The sequence below is a fragment of the Arachis hypogaea genome, chromosome 15, assembly GCF_003086295.3.
Source record: "Arachis hypogaea cultivar Tifrunner chromosome 15, arahy.Tifrunner.gnm2.J5K5, whole genome shotgun sequence".
Classification (NCBI taxonomy): Eukaryota; Viridiplantae; Streptophyta; class Magnoliopsida; order Fabales; family Fabaceae; genus Arachis; species Arachis hypogaea.
Window position 1 is genome coordinate 77,572,136 of NC_092050.1, and position 15,982 is coordinate 77,588,117.

At 36.3% G+C, this 15,982-nt stretch overlaps 1 non-coding gene across 1 annotated transcript; it reads left to right on the top strand.

Annotated features, from left to right (window-relative positions):
* The first annotated feature begins 6,765 nt into the window (after positions 1-6,765).
* On the top strand, positions 6,766-6,873 carry LOC112752871 (small nucleolar RNA R71). Its single transcript, XR_003177281.1, has one exon. It is a non-coding gene; the product is annotated as a small nucleolar RNA R71 (small nucleolar RNA).
* Positions 6,874-15,982: the final 9,109 nt, after the last annotated feature.

Sequence of the window (15,982 nt, forward strand, 5' to 3'; positions counted from 1 at the left end):
GCAGAACGCATATGACGCGGTCGCATGACTGACGTGACCGCGTGGCAAGGAAAAGCTCCAAATGACGCGACCGCGTGACCCACGCGGACGCGTGACAGAGGCCACGTATCAGAATTTACAGAATACGCCCCCAGCGAATTCTGAAGCCCTTTTTGGCCCAGATCTAAGTACAGACAGCATAGACCAGAGGTTATAAAGTGTGGGAATGCACCCATTCAAAGGGAGCTCACATATTTTACCTTTCAATGATTTAGATTTAGTTGACAGGGAGATCTTCTCTCTCTCTCTTTTAGGATTTAGGATTTCTTCTTGTTTTAAGAGTAACTCTGGATCCCAGGTTTAATGTTCTTTTATTTTAGTTTTACTTCTATTTATTTATTCCAACATTTGAATTGATTATTATAATTTGATCTAAGAATTCTTCCATGTTACAGACTATTATTTGAATTAATGATAATTGAGGTATTTTCAGTTTATGATTATTCTCTTTGATTTAAGTTAAGTTACCATTGCTTCCCATCTAAGGACATTTTTATTATTCCAGTAATTTTACTTTTTCCCCTTTTGGTTCTGGTTAAGAATTTAGAATTCAACAGTTATTAAACTCAACATAATTGATAATCGTTATCTTGCTAATTGAGCTGAACTTAAGTAATCCCAACATTTTCTTAGGAAATAAATAGGATTCAAAGGTCAATTTAATTAGTCCCTTGACTTTCCTTGCCCTGGTACAGGTTGATCAAGTGGAGTTTAGATTCAACTTTCATTATAGTTGAGAGAGATATCTACGTTGGACCTCCAACTTCTCTTACCTTGCCAAAAGTTTGCTTTACAGTATTTATTTATTTTTAATTGCCAATTACTTTACCTGTCATTCAAATTACTTGCTTCTCATCTTCTAAACCCCGATTACAACCTCTATAGCCAATAATAAGAACATACTTCCTCGCAGTTCCTTGAGAAGACGACCCGAGATTTGAATACTCGGTTAACAATTTCTAAAGGGGTTTGTTACTTGTGACACCCAAAACGTTTGTACGAAGGGATTTTTGTTGGTTTAGAGACTATATCTACAACGCAACTGTTTCTATGAATCTCTTTACTGGTAAAAATCCTCTCGTCAGAGGTGGTTCATAAGCATATGATGGGGGTCCATCATATCTATCATCTTGGTATGCATCGCGGAATGGTCTTTGTCTGTGGTACTGTGGAAGGTGTTGTTGCCGGAAGGGTTGATCAGATACTCGTGGCTCCTTCCATCTCTGATTGTTTTAACCTTGATGCATGTTCCTGTTATAATTTCCATTCCTTGCAACAGCATTGGAACCAAACTCAAAGCGAGAGGGGTGAGAACTCATAATAGTAAATAAAAATTAAAAACGAAAATAAAAACAAATTTGAAATTTAAAGCTTTGAAATTTGAATTTTAAATTTTTGAAATTTGAATTTTAAAATTTGAGATTTGAAAATTTTTAAATTTGAATTTTGAAATTTGATTTTTTGAAATAAGATAAGATAACTAAATTTTTGAAAAAAAAAATTTTTTAATAACTAAATAAAAACCAATAACCTCTTAATTTATGAAAAAAAAGCAAAAAATAAAAACAAAAATAAAAACAAAAATAAAAACAAATAAACAAGCAAAAAGCAAATATTTACAATAACCAATAATAAGGCACACGTTTGCAATTCCCCGGCAACGGCGCCATTTTGAAAGAACTGAAGATTGATGGTTTAGAAGTTATAGTAAACTCTCCTTGCAAGTATAGTTACTAAACCAAGCAATCAACCTTTCTTACAAACGTTTTGGTTGTCACAAGTAACAAACCCCTTTAAAATTGATAACTGAGTATTTAAACCTTGGGTCGTCTTCTCAGGAAATTGCAGGGAGGTATGTTCTTATTATTGGTTATGAGTTTGTAAATTGGGGTTTTGGAGTTTGGGCAATGGGCACAGTTATATTTATAAATTAAAGCAATAAAAATAAATAAGAAATTTTATTGTAATTAAATTAAAAACCTTGACCCGGAGAGGATTAATCGGAAGTTCTATCCTTGTTGGATTTTTCTCAAGATCAATTGATAATTGAAGGTTTCTTCTACTTAGTTATCCTTTACCAAGTAAAGTAAAAGAAAGTCAAGTAAGTTGGAAGTCTACTTCTATTCACAAGTTCTAATCCTCTCCCTTGGGAAGGTTTAGTGTTTGTGACTAGAGAGCTAGCCAATGATAAACCCAATTACAATTTAACTCTTGAGTAATTTAACTCAAGGGTCTCCGAATATTAATCAACTCTAAAATCAAGTTAGGATCCAACTTAGAACATTAATTAATAACAAACAATAGAAGAAGTGATAAATCTAAAATACCTCAATTATATTAAATAAAATATTCAAATCTTAACATGGAAAAGTTCATAAGCCAATTAGGCAACATAACTAATACAAGCATTAAAGTATCTGAAAATAAGAGATAAATATAAAGTAAAAGAAATATTGAACATGATGAAGAGTTGAATCCTAAATCCTTTAAGAGGAATCCTAATCCTAAAACCTAAGAGAGAGGAGAGAACCTCTCTTTCTAAAAACTACATCTAATCCCAAAATTGTGAATTTGAAAGCTTGATTATAAATGGATGTATTCCCCCACTTTATAGCCTCTAATCTGTGTATTCTGGGATGAAAACTGGGTCAAAAATAGCCCAGAAATTGCCCCCTGCAATTTCTGTTACATTCAGGTTGCGGGAAAGTGACGCAGAGGCGTCGTCCACGCGTTTGCACGGATTGCAATTCGCAGATACGATGCGGGCGCATCATTCACGCGTTCGCGTCACCTAACGTCGGCGCAGCTATGGCAAATTATATATCAAATTGAAGCCCCAGACATTAGCTTACCAACGCAACTGGAAACGCATCACTTGGACCTATGTAGCTAAAGTTATGACCGTTTGAGTGCAAAAAGGTCAGGCTGACAACTTTGCAGTTCCTTCAACTTCTTGTATTCCTTCCATTTTTGCATGCTTTCTTTCCATCCTCTAAGCCATTCCTGCCCTATAAACTCTGAAATCACTTAACACACATATCAAGGCATCTAATGGTAATAAGAGAGGATTAATATTAGCAAATTAAGACCAAAGAAACATGTTTTCAGTCATAGCACAAAATCAAGAAGGAGAATGTAAAACCATGCAAATCATATGAATAAGTGGGTAAAGAATTGATAAAAACCACTCAAATGAGCACAAGATAAACCATAAAATAGTGGTTTATCAAAGAGCTCTATTAGAAGCACCCCTGTGTTTTGGAGAGAAACTCCAAGTTCGAACCATGATGGAAGCATTTTGTGAGCCCTTTTTCTTACATTTTCATGAGGAGACCCACGATAAAGCTCTCAAGGAGAGCGCTACTTCCTTGCTTCCCTTGGTCTCCCTCTTCGAATCCTGGTGAAGCCACTTTGATTCATTTTTGCTTGTTTTTGGTCCTTAAAGATACCTTTCAATCGTGCCTCAATTTCATGCCAAATATAGATTGCCATATATCGTTGGGAAGCTCTAAATGTTAGCTTTCCAACGCAACTGATAGCACATCAATCGGATATCTGTAGCTCAAGTTATGGCCCTTTGAAGGAGGCATGGTCATGTTGTGAGTGCCCAAGTTTAACTTAGCGAAAATTTTTGCCTCCAAGCTCATTTTCCTTGAGGCAAGCCAGAAAAAGCTCTTGGCAAGAGCTTTGGGCAAGAACTTTGTGCTCTTGTTCCTTGAATTGAGCCACGCTTTTCTTCCCTTGGCCCACGCTTTCTTCCTTTGAGCACGCTTTCTTATTTCCCTAGATCATGCTCCTTTTTAGCTTATTTTGTGCTTCTTTGCTTCTTTTTTCTCCTTATTTCCTACAAGATTTATAAAATTAAAAGATCAAGAAAATATACCGTTTAAGAACAAAAGAATGGAATATTTAAGCACAAATCATCAATTTCTTGTATGAAAAAGCATAGAAAAACATGACATGGTGACGATTGGTGATGGTGGGCAATATCCCATAAAATTTTGTTTGACCATAAGATGAGTTGAACTCCATTTGGATTTTGTAAAATGCAACATCAATGAAAATTGAAATTCATGTCATAGAGAAAGAATTTCTTAGTGAGGCAAAAACACAAACACCTTGGTTTCAATTTAAAACAAAAAATAAAAATAAAGAAAATGCTTGATCTAGACTTTTCACCCACTTAATCATTGTTGATCTAAATCAATCCCCGGCAACGGCGCCAAAAACTTGATGGGTTGAAACCGAAATTCCAACACCTAAACTCACCGACAAGTGTACCGGGTCGCATCAAGTAGTAAAACTCACTTAGAATGAGGTCAATCCCACAGGGATTGATGGATCAAGCAACTTTAGTGGGTGATTAGTTTAGTCAAGCTAACATAGAAGTGAAATTGGGGGAAAATTTGATAACAGAATGCAAAATACAGGAATTATAAAGTGCAGAAAGTAAATGTGCAGAAACTTAAAGAACAAGAAAGTAAAATAGCTGAAACTTAAATTGTAAGAAAAGTAAATTGCAGTGAATGTAAAGGGGAGTGGGTGCTGAAAATTAAAGAAAGTAATAGATCAAGCAAATAGAAATTTAAATTGCAGAAAATGTAAATGTGCAGGAAATTAAATCAAGCTCAATGTGAACAGAAATGTGAAAGTACAGAATGCAGGAAAGGAAATTGCAGAAAAGTAAACATAGCAGAAGAGAAAATTAGCAAGAAGACTTAGATCAATTTTTAATTCTCAAAGAGAAACTAACAATTTCAATGAAATAGTAAAAACAGAAAGGAAGCCAAGAGCTCACTTGCTCTCAAGATCAAAACAGAAAGGAAATTAAAGAGGAATAAAACAGAAAGTAAAATGCAGCTCAATTGCAATAGCTAAAGGAAAGTTGAAGATCTCAGGAGTTGGATGAGACTAGAAAACAAGTCTAGATCTCAAGTCCTTCCTTGATCCAACAAGAGAATAATTGCAGAGAAGTAAAAGAAACAATTGCAGAAGAAGTAGAAGATGAAAGCAGTAAATAGAATTTGGATTCAAATCACAGTTTCTAGATTTATGCAGAAAAATAAACAAAGGGATCCCATGGTGAGATTGAAACAGAATTTTTTCAATTCTCCACCCAAGATCCAAGACAAGAAGTAAGAAATGCAAAAGCAAGAACAAGGAGGAGAGACTTAGCTCTCAATCCCAATTCCCCCTAGTGCTCTCTAGTAGAGCCAGCCTTCTCTAATGCTCTCTATTAGCGCCAACCTCCTTAAAGAAATGAAGCAGATGCCTTTTTATAGGCTTTTCACAAAATGAAAATGAAAATGAAAAATGAAATTCTAAACAAATTACAATTAAAAATAAATTCCTAAGCTAACTTGTTCTTGTGCCTTGAAGTGATGTCCATGGGCTTTTAAATTTTGGTGCAGGATTGAATTAATTTGATTTTTGGACCATGGGTCACACTCCCAGGGCAAAGCTCTCCCCAAGAGCTCAAAGCTCTCCGTAAGAGCTCTATTAGAAGCACCCCTGTGTTTTGGAGAGAAACTCCAAGTTTGAACCATGATGGAAGCATTTTGTGAACCCTTTTTCTTACATTTTCATGAGGAGACCCATGATAAAGCTCTCAAGGAGAGCGCTACTTCCTTGCTTCCCTTTGTCTCCCTCTTCGAATCCTGGTGAAGCCACTTTGATTCATTTTTGCTTGTTTTTGGTTCTTAAAGATGCCTTTCAATCATGCCTCAATTTCATGCTAAATATGGATTGCCATATATTGTTGGAAAGCTCTGAATGTAAGCTTTCCAACGCAATTAGAAGCACATCAATCAGACATATGTAGCTCAAGTTATGGCCCTTTGAAGGAGGCATGGTCATGCTGTGAGCGCCCAAGTTTAACTTAGCGAAAATTTTTGCCTCCAAGCTCATTTTCCATGGGGCAAGCCCGAAAAAGCTCTTGGCAAGAGCTTTGGGCAAGAGCTTTAATTTTTTTTTTTTTGAATTAAAGCTCTCCACAAGAGCTCTAGGCTCTTGGCAAGAGCTTTGTGCTTTTGTTCCTTGAATTGAGCCGCGCTTTCTTCCTTTGAGCACGCTTTCTTTATTTCCCTAGATCATGCTTCTTTTTAGCTTATTTTGTGCTTCTTTGATTCTTTTTTCTCCTTATTTCCTACAAGATTTATAAAATTAAAAGATCAAGGAAATATACCGTTTAAGCACAAAAGAATGTAATATTTAAGCACAAATCATCAATTTCTTGTATGAAAAAGCATAGAAAAACATGACATGGTGACATGTCATCACCTTCCATGAGAAATTTGGATGATTTCTCCATGAAGGATTATAGGTGTTTCCATAGGGTTCTCCCATGCAATTCACCTCTGCAATTGCAGGGTTCTCAGGATCATAAGCTTCTTCTTCAGAAGATGCTTCTTTAGTACTGTTGGATGCAGCTTGCAATCCATTCAGACTCTGAGAAATCATATTGACTTGCTGAGTCAATATTTTGTTCTGAGCCAATATGGCATTCAGAGTATCAATTTCAAGAACTCCCTTCTTCTGAGACATCCTATTGTTCACAGGACTCCTCTCAGAGGTGTACATGAACTGGTTATTTGCAACCATTTCAATGAGTTCCTGAGTTTCTGCAGGGGTTTCCAGATGAAGAGATCCTCCTGCAGAATGGTCCAATGACATTTTTGAAAACTCAGACAGACCATCATAGAATATACATATGATGCTCCATTTTGGAAGCATGTCAGTAGGACACCTTTTGATCAATTGCTTATATCTTTCCCAAGCTTCATAGAGGGACTCACCTTCCTTCTGTCTGAAGGTTTGAATTTTCAATCTAAGCTTGCTCATCTTTTGAGGTGGAAAGAATTTGGCCAGGAAAGCACTGACCAGCTTATCACAAGAGTTCAGGCTTTCCTTAGGTTGTGAATCCAACCATGTTCTAACTCTGTCTCTTACAGCAAAAGGGAAAAGCATAAGCCTGTAGACCTCGGGATCAACTCCATTGGTCTTGACAGTGTCACAGATTTGTAAGAATTCAGCTAAGAACTTATGAGGATCTTCCAATGAAAGTCCATGAAACTTGCAATTCTGTTGCATTAGAGAAACTAATTGAGGCTTAAGCTCAAAGTTGTTTGCTCCAATAGCAGAAATTGAGATGATTCTTCCACAGAAGTCAGAAGAAGGTGCAATAAAGTCACCAAGCATCTTCCTTGTATTGTTGGCATTGTTGTTATTTGGTTCGGCCATGTCTCCTTATTTTTCCAAAATTTCTGTCAGGTCCTCTCCAGAGGGTTGTGCTTTAGCTTCTCTTAGTTTCCTCTTAAGAGTCCTTTCAGGTTCAGGATTAGCTTCAATAAGAATGTCTTTGTCCCTGTTCCTGCTCATATGAAAAAGAAGAGAACAGAAAAGAAGAGGAATCCTCTATGTCACAGTATAGAGATTCCTTTAAGTGAGTAGAAGAAGAGAAGAATAGAAGAAGCAGAAGAGAAAAATTCGAACATAGAGAAGAAGAGGGGGTTCGAATTATGAGTAGAAGAGAAGTGTTAATAGATAAATAAATAAATAGAAAGAGATGAGAGGAGGAAGAATTCGAAAATTAAATAAAATAAACTAAAAATATTTTGTTTCTATTTTAAATATTAATTAGAATTCAAAAATTAATAAGGAAATAAAAATTAAGTTGAAATTTAAAACAATTAGTTAATGAAAAGAAATTTTTGAAAAAGAGGTTAGTGATTTTCAAAAATAAGAGAGAGAAAAGTAGTTAGGTGGTTTTGAAAAAGATAAGAAATAGTAAAACAAACAAAAAGTCAAGTAGTTAATTGAAAAAGATTTGAAAATCAACTTTGAAAAGATAAGAAGTTAGAACAGATTTTGAAATTAATTTTGAAAAAGATATGATTAAAATAGAAAAAGATATGATTGAAAATCATTTTGAAAAAGATTTGAATTGGAAATTAAAAAGATTTGATTTTGAAAATTAAAGTTGATTACTTGACTAACAAGAAACTAAAAGATATGATTTTAAAATTTAAAGATTGATCCTTTCTTAATAGGCAAGTAACAACTTGAAATTTTTAAATCAAAATATTTAAATGCTAGCAAAGAATTCGAAAATATGAAACAAAATAAGAAAAAGATTTTTGAAAATCAATTTGAAATTTTCGAAAATATGAAAGAAAAATGAAAAAGATTTGATTTTTGAAAAAGATTTGAAAAAGATAGAATTTTTAAATTGAAAATTTGACTTGATTCATAAGAAACAATTAAATTTTAAAACTTTATAACTAGATCAATTCAAATTTTCGAAATTAATGAGAAGAATAAATGAAAGATATTTTTTTATTTTTGAATTTTTAATGAGGAGAGAGAAAAAAAGATATCATTTTGATGTTTTTCTCTTTGTCTTATTAAACAACAAAAATGAAATAAAACATAAAAATTTAAGATCAAAATGAGTAATACATGCAAGAACACTTTGAATATCAAGATGAACACCAAGAACATTTTGAAGATCATGATGAACATCAAGAACATATTTTTGAAAATTTTTAATAAAAGTAAAACATGCAAGACACCAAACTTAGAAATTTTCAATGTTTAGACACTAACAAATTGAAAATGCATATGAAAAACAAGAAAAGACACAAAACATGAAAATTCAAAGATCAAACAAAGAAAATCATCAAGAACAACTTGAAGATTATGAAGGACACATGCATGAATTTTCGAAAATTTTTTAGGAAATTAAAAAGATGCAATTGACACCAAACTTAAATATTGATACTAGACTCAAATAAGAAAAACAAATTTATTTTGGTTTTATGATTTTATTAAATTTTTTTTGTATTTTTCAAAAATTGTTTGGAAAAAGAAAAATAAGGATTTCAAAATTTTTAATGAGAATTCCAGGAATCATGCAATGTTAGTCTAAAGCTCCAGTCCAGGAATTAGACATGGCTTACTAGCCAGCCAAGCTTTCAGTGAAAGCTCCGGTCCAAAACACTAGACATGGCCAATGGCCAGCCAAGCTTTAGCAGATCATTACATTCAACAGCAAGATTGATAGAAATCAACAAGCTCTTGTGATGATAAGTTGAAACCTCGGTCCAAAAAAACAGACATGGCTTCACAGCCAGCCAGACTTCAACAGATCATCACGAAACTCTAGAATTCATTCTTAAAAATTCTGAAGACATAGAATAATTTAATTTTTTGAAAATTTTTTGAAAGTACAAATAATAAAAACAAAAAGCTTAAAATTAAAATAAAATTACCTAATCTGAGCAACAAGATGAACCGTCAGTTGTCCAAACTCGAACAATCCCTGGCAACGGCGCCAAAAATATGGTGCACAAAATTGTGATCTCAACGGCGCTGAAAACTTGGTACGCACGATTGTAATCTCAACTCCTTTTCACAACTCTGCACAACTAACCAGCAAGTGCACTGGGTCCTCCAAGTAACAAACCTTACGTGAGTAAGGGTCGATCCTACGGAGATTGTCGGCTTGAAGCAAGCTATGGTCATCTTGTGAATCTCAGTCAGGCAGATTCAAATGATTATGAAGTTTTGAGAATTAAAACATATATAAAATATAAAATAAGATAGAGATACTTATGTAATTTATTGGTGAGAATTTCAAATAAGCGTGTGGAGATGCTTTACTCCTTCTGAATCTCTGCTTTTCTACTGTCTTCATTCAATCATTTATACTCCTTTCTATGGCAAGCTGTGTGTTAGGGGATCACCGTTGTCAATGGCTACCGTCCGTCCTCTCAGTGAAAATGGACCAAATGCGCTGTCACCGCACGACTAATCATCTGTCGGTTCTCACTCATGTTGGAATAGGATCCATTGATCCTTTTGTGTCTGTCACTACGCCCAACACTCGCGAGTTTGAAGCTCATCACAGTCATCCCTTCCCAGATCCTACTCAGAATACCACAGACAACATTTAGACTTTTCGGATCTCAGGAATGGCCGCCAATAATTCTAGCCTATACCATGAAGACTCTGATCGTGAACCAAAAGGCTAAGAAATATGCATTCAAGCTTGTTTTTATGTAGAACGGAAGTGGTTGTCAGGCACGCATTCATAGGTGAGAATGGTGATGAGTGTCACATAATCATCACATTCATCATGTTCTTGTGTGCGAATGAATATCTTAGAATAAGAATAAGCTTGAATTGAATAGAAAGACAATAGTACTTTGCATTAATTCACGAGGAACAGCAGAGCTCCACACCTTAATCTATGGGGTGTAGAAACTCCACCGTTGAAAATACATAAGTGAAAGGTCTAGGCATGGTCGTGCGATAAATCTCTAAAAGTAGTTTTTATACTAAACAAGTAACTAGGGTTTACAGAAAATAAGTAACTAAGTGCAGATAGTGCAGAAATCCACTTTCGGGGCCCACTTGGTGTGTGCTTGGGCTGAGCATTGAGCTTTACACATATAGGGACTTCTCTTGGAGTTAAACGCCAGGTTGCAGCCTATTTCTGGCGTTTAACTCTGGTTTGCAACCTGTTTCTGGCGTTTGACTTCAGAATAGGGCAGGAAGTTGGTGTTTGAATGCCGGTTTGTGTCCTCGAAACTAGGGCAAAGTATGGACTATTATATATTTCTGGAAATCCCTGGATGTCTACTTTCCAACGCAATTGAGAGAGTGCCAATTGGCTTTCTGTAGCTCCAGAAAATCCATTTCGAGTGCAGGGAGGTCAGAATCCAATAGCATCTGCAGTCCTTTTTCAGCCTCTGAATCAGATTTTTGCTCAGGTCCCTCAATTTCAGCCAGAAAATACCTGAAATCACAGAAAAATACATAAACTCATAGTAAATTCCAGAAATGTGATTTTTATTTAAAAACTAATAAAAATATAATAAAAATTGACTAAATCATACTAAAAACTACCAGAAAATAATGCCAAAAAGGGTATAAATTATCCACTCATGATGGTGCCATTGGAGTGAGAAAAGAGGTTTGAAAGGTTGAAGAAGAATACAAAGAGAGTAAGCAAACTTCAACACCAAACTTTGGACTTGATTGTCCCAATCAAGAAAAGGAAAAGAATGGTAAAGAAAACGAAATGAAAAGAGGAGGGAGAGTGTGGAAGTTCTTTTCGTGTATGAAGTTAGGGTTCGAAGTGTGAAGAAAGGTGGGAAAGTGAGTGGCTTTTATAGGGGTGAGAAGTGTAGTCTGGAGGGTGGGAAGTGAAAACAATTCAATGTTTTCCCACTTGGTGAATGGCGCCTAGCATGGGAAGAGGCGCCAATCCTTATCCTTTTTGGCTTCCTGCATGTGTTGAGTTCCAAAGTGCAAGTACACTTTGACTCATTGCTTGATGAGCCATTAATCATGTGGGGCCCTTCCTCTCTCCTGAAAATAGAATCCGAAAACCCTATTAGTGAAAAAGAACTTCTTTACATTTTCTCTATCAACACCTCTCTGTTTTTTGAGAATTTGTGACACTGTCAAAACTAATAGAATCCACCCTGACATATACAAGCTTCTTCTATTCCCATTTTCACTGAGAGACAAAGCCACACATTGGTTAGAAACCTTCCCTAAAGAGAGTATCACTAGCTGGGATAATTTGGTTAGCAAATTTCTAGCCAAATTCTATCCACCCCAAAGAGTCATCAAGTTAAAAACTGATGTGCAAACCTTCAGACAGCAAGAAGGAGAATCATTGTATAAAGCTTGGGAGAGGTACAAAGCTCTAATCAGAATGTGTCCAGAAGGAATGTTCAGTGAATGGGTGGAGTTGCAGAATTTCTATGAAGGCTTATCCTTACCTTCAAGGAAAGTTTTGGATTATTCCTCAGGAGGATCATTGCAAATGATGAAAATTGGTCAAGAGGCACATGATCTCATAGACATGGTGGCCAACAATGAGTACTTCTACACCTCTAAAAGGCAAGCAGCTCCAAAGAAAGGTGTATTTGAGCTTGAAAGAGTTGATACCATACTAGCTCAGAACAAACTCATGCATCAGCAGCTTCAACAACAAATTGAATCAATGTCAAATAGAATGGATGGATTGCAACTTGTAGCAGTGAGGACACTAACCAACCATCAGTGGTGTAGGGAAATCAGGAGGAAAATCATGAAGAGCAGCAACAAGAGCAAGTGCAGTACATGCACAATCAAGGTCCTGGACCAAATGACTTCCATGGAGATACTTACAACTCATCCTGGAGAAATCACCCCAATCTGAAATGGGGAGAGAACCAAAACCAGCAGCCTTGGCAAAGAAACTCAAACCAGAACAATTCTAAAAACACAAACCATCAAAACACTAACCAAAATTAATACAGAAAACTACAAAACAGTCAACCTCAACCTAACTACTATCCACCCAACAACCCATCCACTAACCAAAATAACTATCATCCACCCTTAACATCCCATAATCAACCATAACCACCCCAAGAATCTCAGAGGATCTCCAACTTGGAGATGATAATGGAAAAGATGATCAAGCACCAAGAATTGGCCAACAAAAATCATGAGGCTTTACTGCGGAATCTAGAGAGGCAAATTGGTCAAATATCAAAGCAAACAGTGGCTGAAAGAGCACCCAATGCATTACCAAGTGACACGATTCTCAACCCCAAGGAAGAATGCAAAGCCATCCAATTAAGGAGTGGAAGAACATTGGTAAATGACAAAGAAACTAACAAGAGGCCAGCTGAGAATGATAAGGCTAGCAGTAAGGAAGAAGTGACACTAAAAAACAAGCAAGACCAAGAGAAGCTCAAGGAGAAAGAGGAACAACCACAAGCTTCAAAAAAGGAAAAGCAAATCATGGAGGAGCAATCACAAGAACAAAGGAAAATGGTGAAGGCTCACACCCTTCCTCTGTCATATCCTCAAAGATTTCAGAAGGAGATCAATGATCAACAGTTCCCCAAATTTCTAGAAGTTTTTAAGAAGCTAGAGATCAACATTCCACTTGCTGAAGCTCTAGAACAAATGCCTCTATATGCAAAATTTCTCAAATAGCTCATCAATAAGAAAAGGAGCTGGAATGAGAAGGAGACATTGATCTTAACCCAGGAATGTAGTGCAATGATTCAGGAAGGCTTCCCACCAAAACTCAAAGACCCTGGGAGCTTCTACTTGCCTTGTACCATTGGTAACACAGTCATTGACAAGGCACTGTGTGATTTGGGCTCCAGTATCAATCTCATGCCTCTGTCTATGATAAGAAGGCTATCTATAGAAGAAGTGAAGCCTACACAGATGTCATTGGAGCTAATGGATAGAACTCTGGTAATTCCCAAGGGGGGGATTGAAAATCTCTTGGTCAGAGTAGGAAAATTCATATTCCCAGTAGACTTTGTAATCCTGGACTTAGGTGAAGAGGGGAATGACTCTATTATATTGGGAAGACCTTTTCTGGCCACAGCAAGGGGCCATCATTGATGTTGAACAAGGAGAAATGACTCTGAGGGTAAATGATGAGAAGATCACTCTGAATGTCTTCCGGAAAATACAGCACACTGTTAAAGAGAAAAGCTACATGAGGGTTAAAGAAGAAGATGTACATTGGAAACAAAAAGCCAAGGAGACACTCCTTAGCTCACCTGTGAAGTATGAGATCGACATTGGAAAAGAAAAAGAGGAAAAGGAACATGTGAAGGTTGAGAAGAGAAAGAAGGAATAGATTGAAGATTTGATCATTGGGAAGGAAGTTCCTGACATAAAACCTGATGTAAAGACAGAAGAGCCACCAAAAAAGGGAAAGAAGAGCAAGAAAAAGGTTCCAAAAGGGTGGAAGAACAAAAGGATACCAACTGAAGGGTTCTCAAAAGGAGACAGAGTAAGATTGATATACCAGCAGTTGGAGATAGATCCACAAACTGATGATTACTATATTGTCAATAAGATACTCTCACTAGAGCATATGGAGGTTGATCATCAGCGCACAGGAAGAAGGTTCACAGTGAGAGGAGACAAACTGAGGCACCACAATCATCAGCCACGCTAACAAGGGACCAATGTCAAGCTAGTGACAATAAAAGAGCACTCCATGGGAGGCAGCCCATGATTTAATATTCTTGCTTTTGTTTTAATTTCAATAATTGATGGTTCTTCTAGCATAAATTTGAGCTCTCATGAGTAGATTTGATAACTGCACACATCATTTTTGAAGCATATGCTTGATTCCTAAGTTTGGTGTGCCTAAAGGCACTCTAAAATAGCTTTTCATGTATAATTGATCATAGAACCATTTTGGGATATATACTCATTCATTTTGTTTAAGTATATAGCCAAACCTTAAGTTTGGTGTCTATGTATGGTATGAATTACAAGAAAATCGTTTTTACTCAAAGGCTCAAATTCATGAATAGAAAAACCATGCATTGCATCATTTTATGAGTTTATGGTAGCATGGTAGCAAATAAAATGTTCCTTATAATGAATATACCAACTATGACAGATATTCATTGGGTTTTATATGGATCATTTAGAAGAAAACAAGTTTGGTGTTCACCAAAATTTTGTTCAATTTCTAAGGGGCATGGTTGCTTATTCATAAATGAGGAACACATAGCAACATTTTCTTTTTATATATATATATATTACACCACCACCATATGAAATTTAAAGTTTGAGCTCACTATTGCCTTGATTCACGTGGATAGAAATGAAGGAGATTGGGAAAAAGACAAAAGAATGCATGCATATTCGGTTGTCACAAAAAGAGGAAAGCAAGTCACATGTGCATGCATGGGGAAGCACAACGCTGCAGGAACCAGCACCTAGAAGGCCGGACCATGTGCCCAATGGAGGAGCAATCCTTGTCTTTAACCATCTCCACATGCAGGCCGTCCATTTCATGGATCTTCAACAATAATTTGCTCAATCCTCACCCTTTATTACCACATAACTGAACCTATGCCTCCCTCCAACAATGCCTTCCTTTCTATAAAATGGCAGTAGCACTTCTCAAGATCACATATCATTGCTTTCTTCATACATTCATCCCAAACATGTTGCATCATCCTTCTCTCACCCAACGATATCACACAACACCTTAACTCCCATTCCTTCCATCTTAAACCATACCTAAACCAAATTTCATCCTTTATTCTCCCTTCTTTCCTTCATAATTCATGGCTTCATCAAGTTCCAGAAGAAGGAAAGGAAAGGAACCAAGTGTAGCCAAACCACCAACCTATGATACCAAGAGATTTAAGTCTCAATTTCATGAATCAAGGTATTATAGGCAAATGGAATCAAAGAAAGTCATTCCAGAGATGGGGTTCAGACTAAAAGATGGAGAATATCCCATCATGAGAAGAATAACCGTAGAGAGGAGATAGGAACTTCTATGTGAACCTCTCATAGACATAAGTGCAACCATGATAAGAGAATTCTATACAAATGTTGTGAGGTCAAGCAAGACTAGCCCTCCCTACAAGAGCTATGTTAGGGGGTTGAGGTAGATTTTAGCCCATCATCCATCATGAGAGTTTTGCAGATAAGAGTGATAACCTATGGAGAACCCAGCTTTGATGACAGAATGTAGGGTGATAATGATCCCAATGAGATACTAAGTGGTTTATGCCCTGAAGGCAAAGACTGAGAAAGGGAATCAGAAGGAAATCCAAGCTGCTTGAAGAAAATAGATCTCATACCTGAAGCCAAAGGTTGGTACGAGTGACGTTAGGATTTTTGCCAGTAAAAAATTTCATAAAAACAGTAGCGTTGTAGATATAGTCTCTAAACCGACAGAAATCCCTTCGTACAAACGTTTTGGTTGTCACAAGTAACAAACCCCTTTTAAAAATTGTTAACCGAGTATTCAAACCTCGGGTCGTCTTCTCAAGGAATTGCAGGGAAGTATGTTCTTATTATTGGTTATGAAGATTGTAAATTGGGGGTTTTGGAAGTAAGGTGGGAATATGTTATATGACAAGTAAAATAAAATAATAAT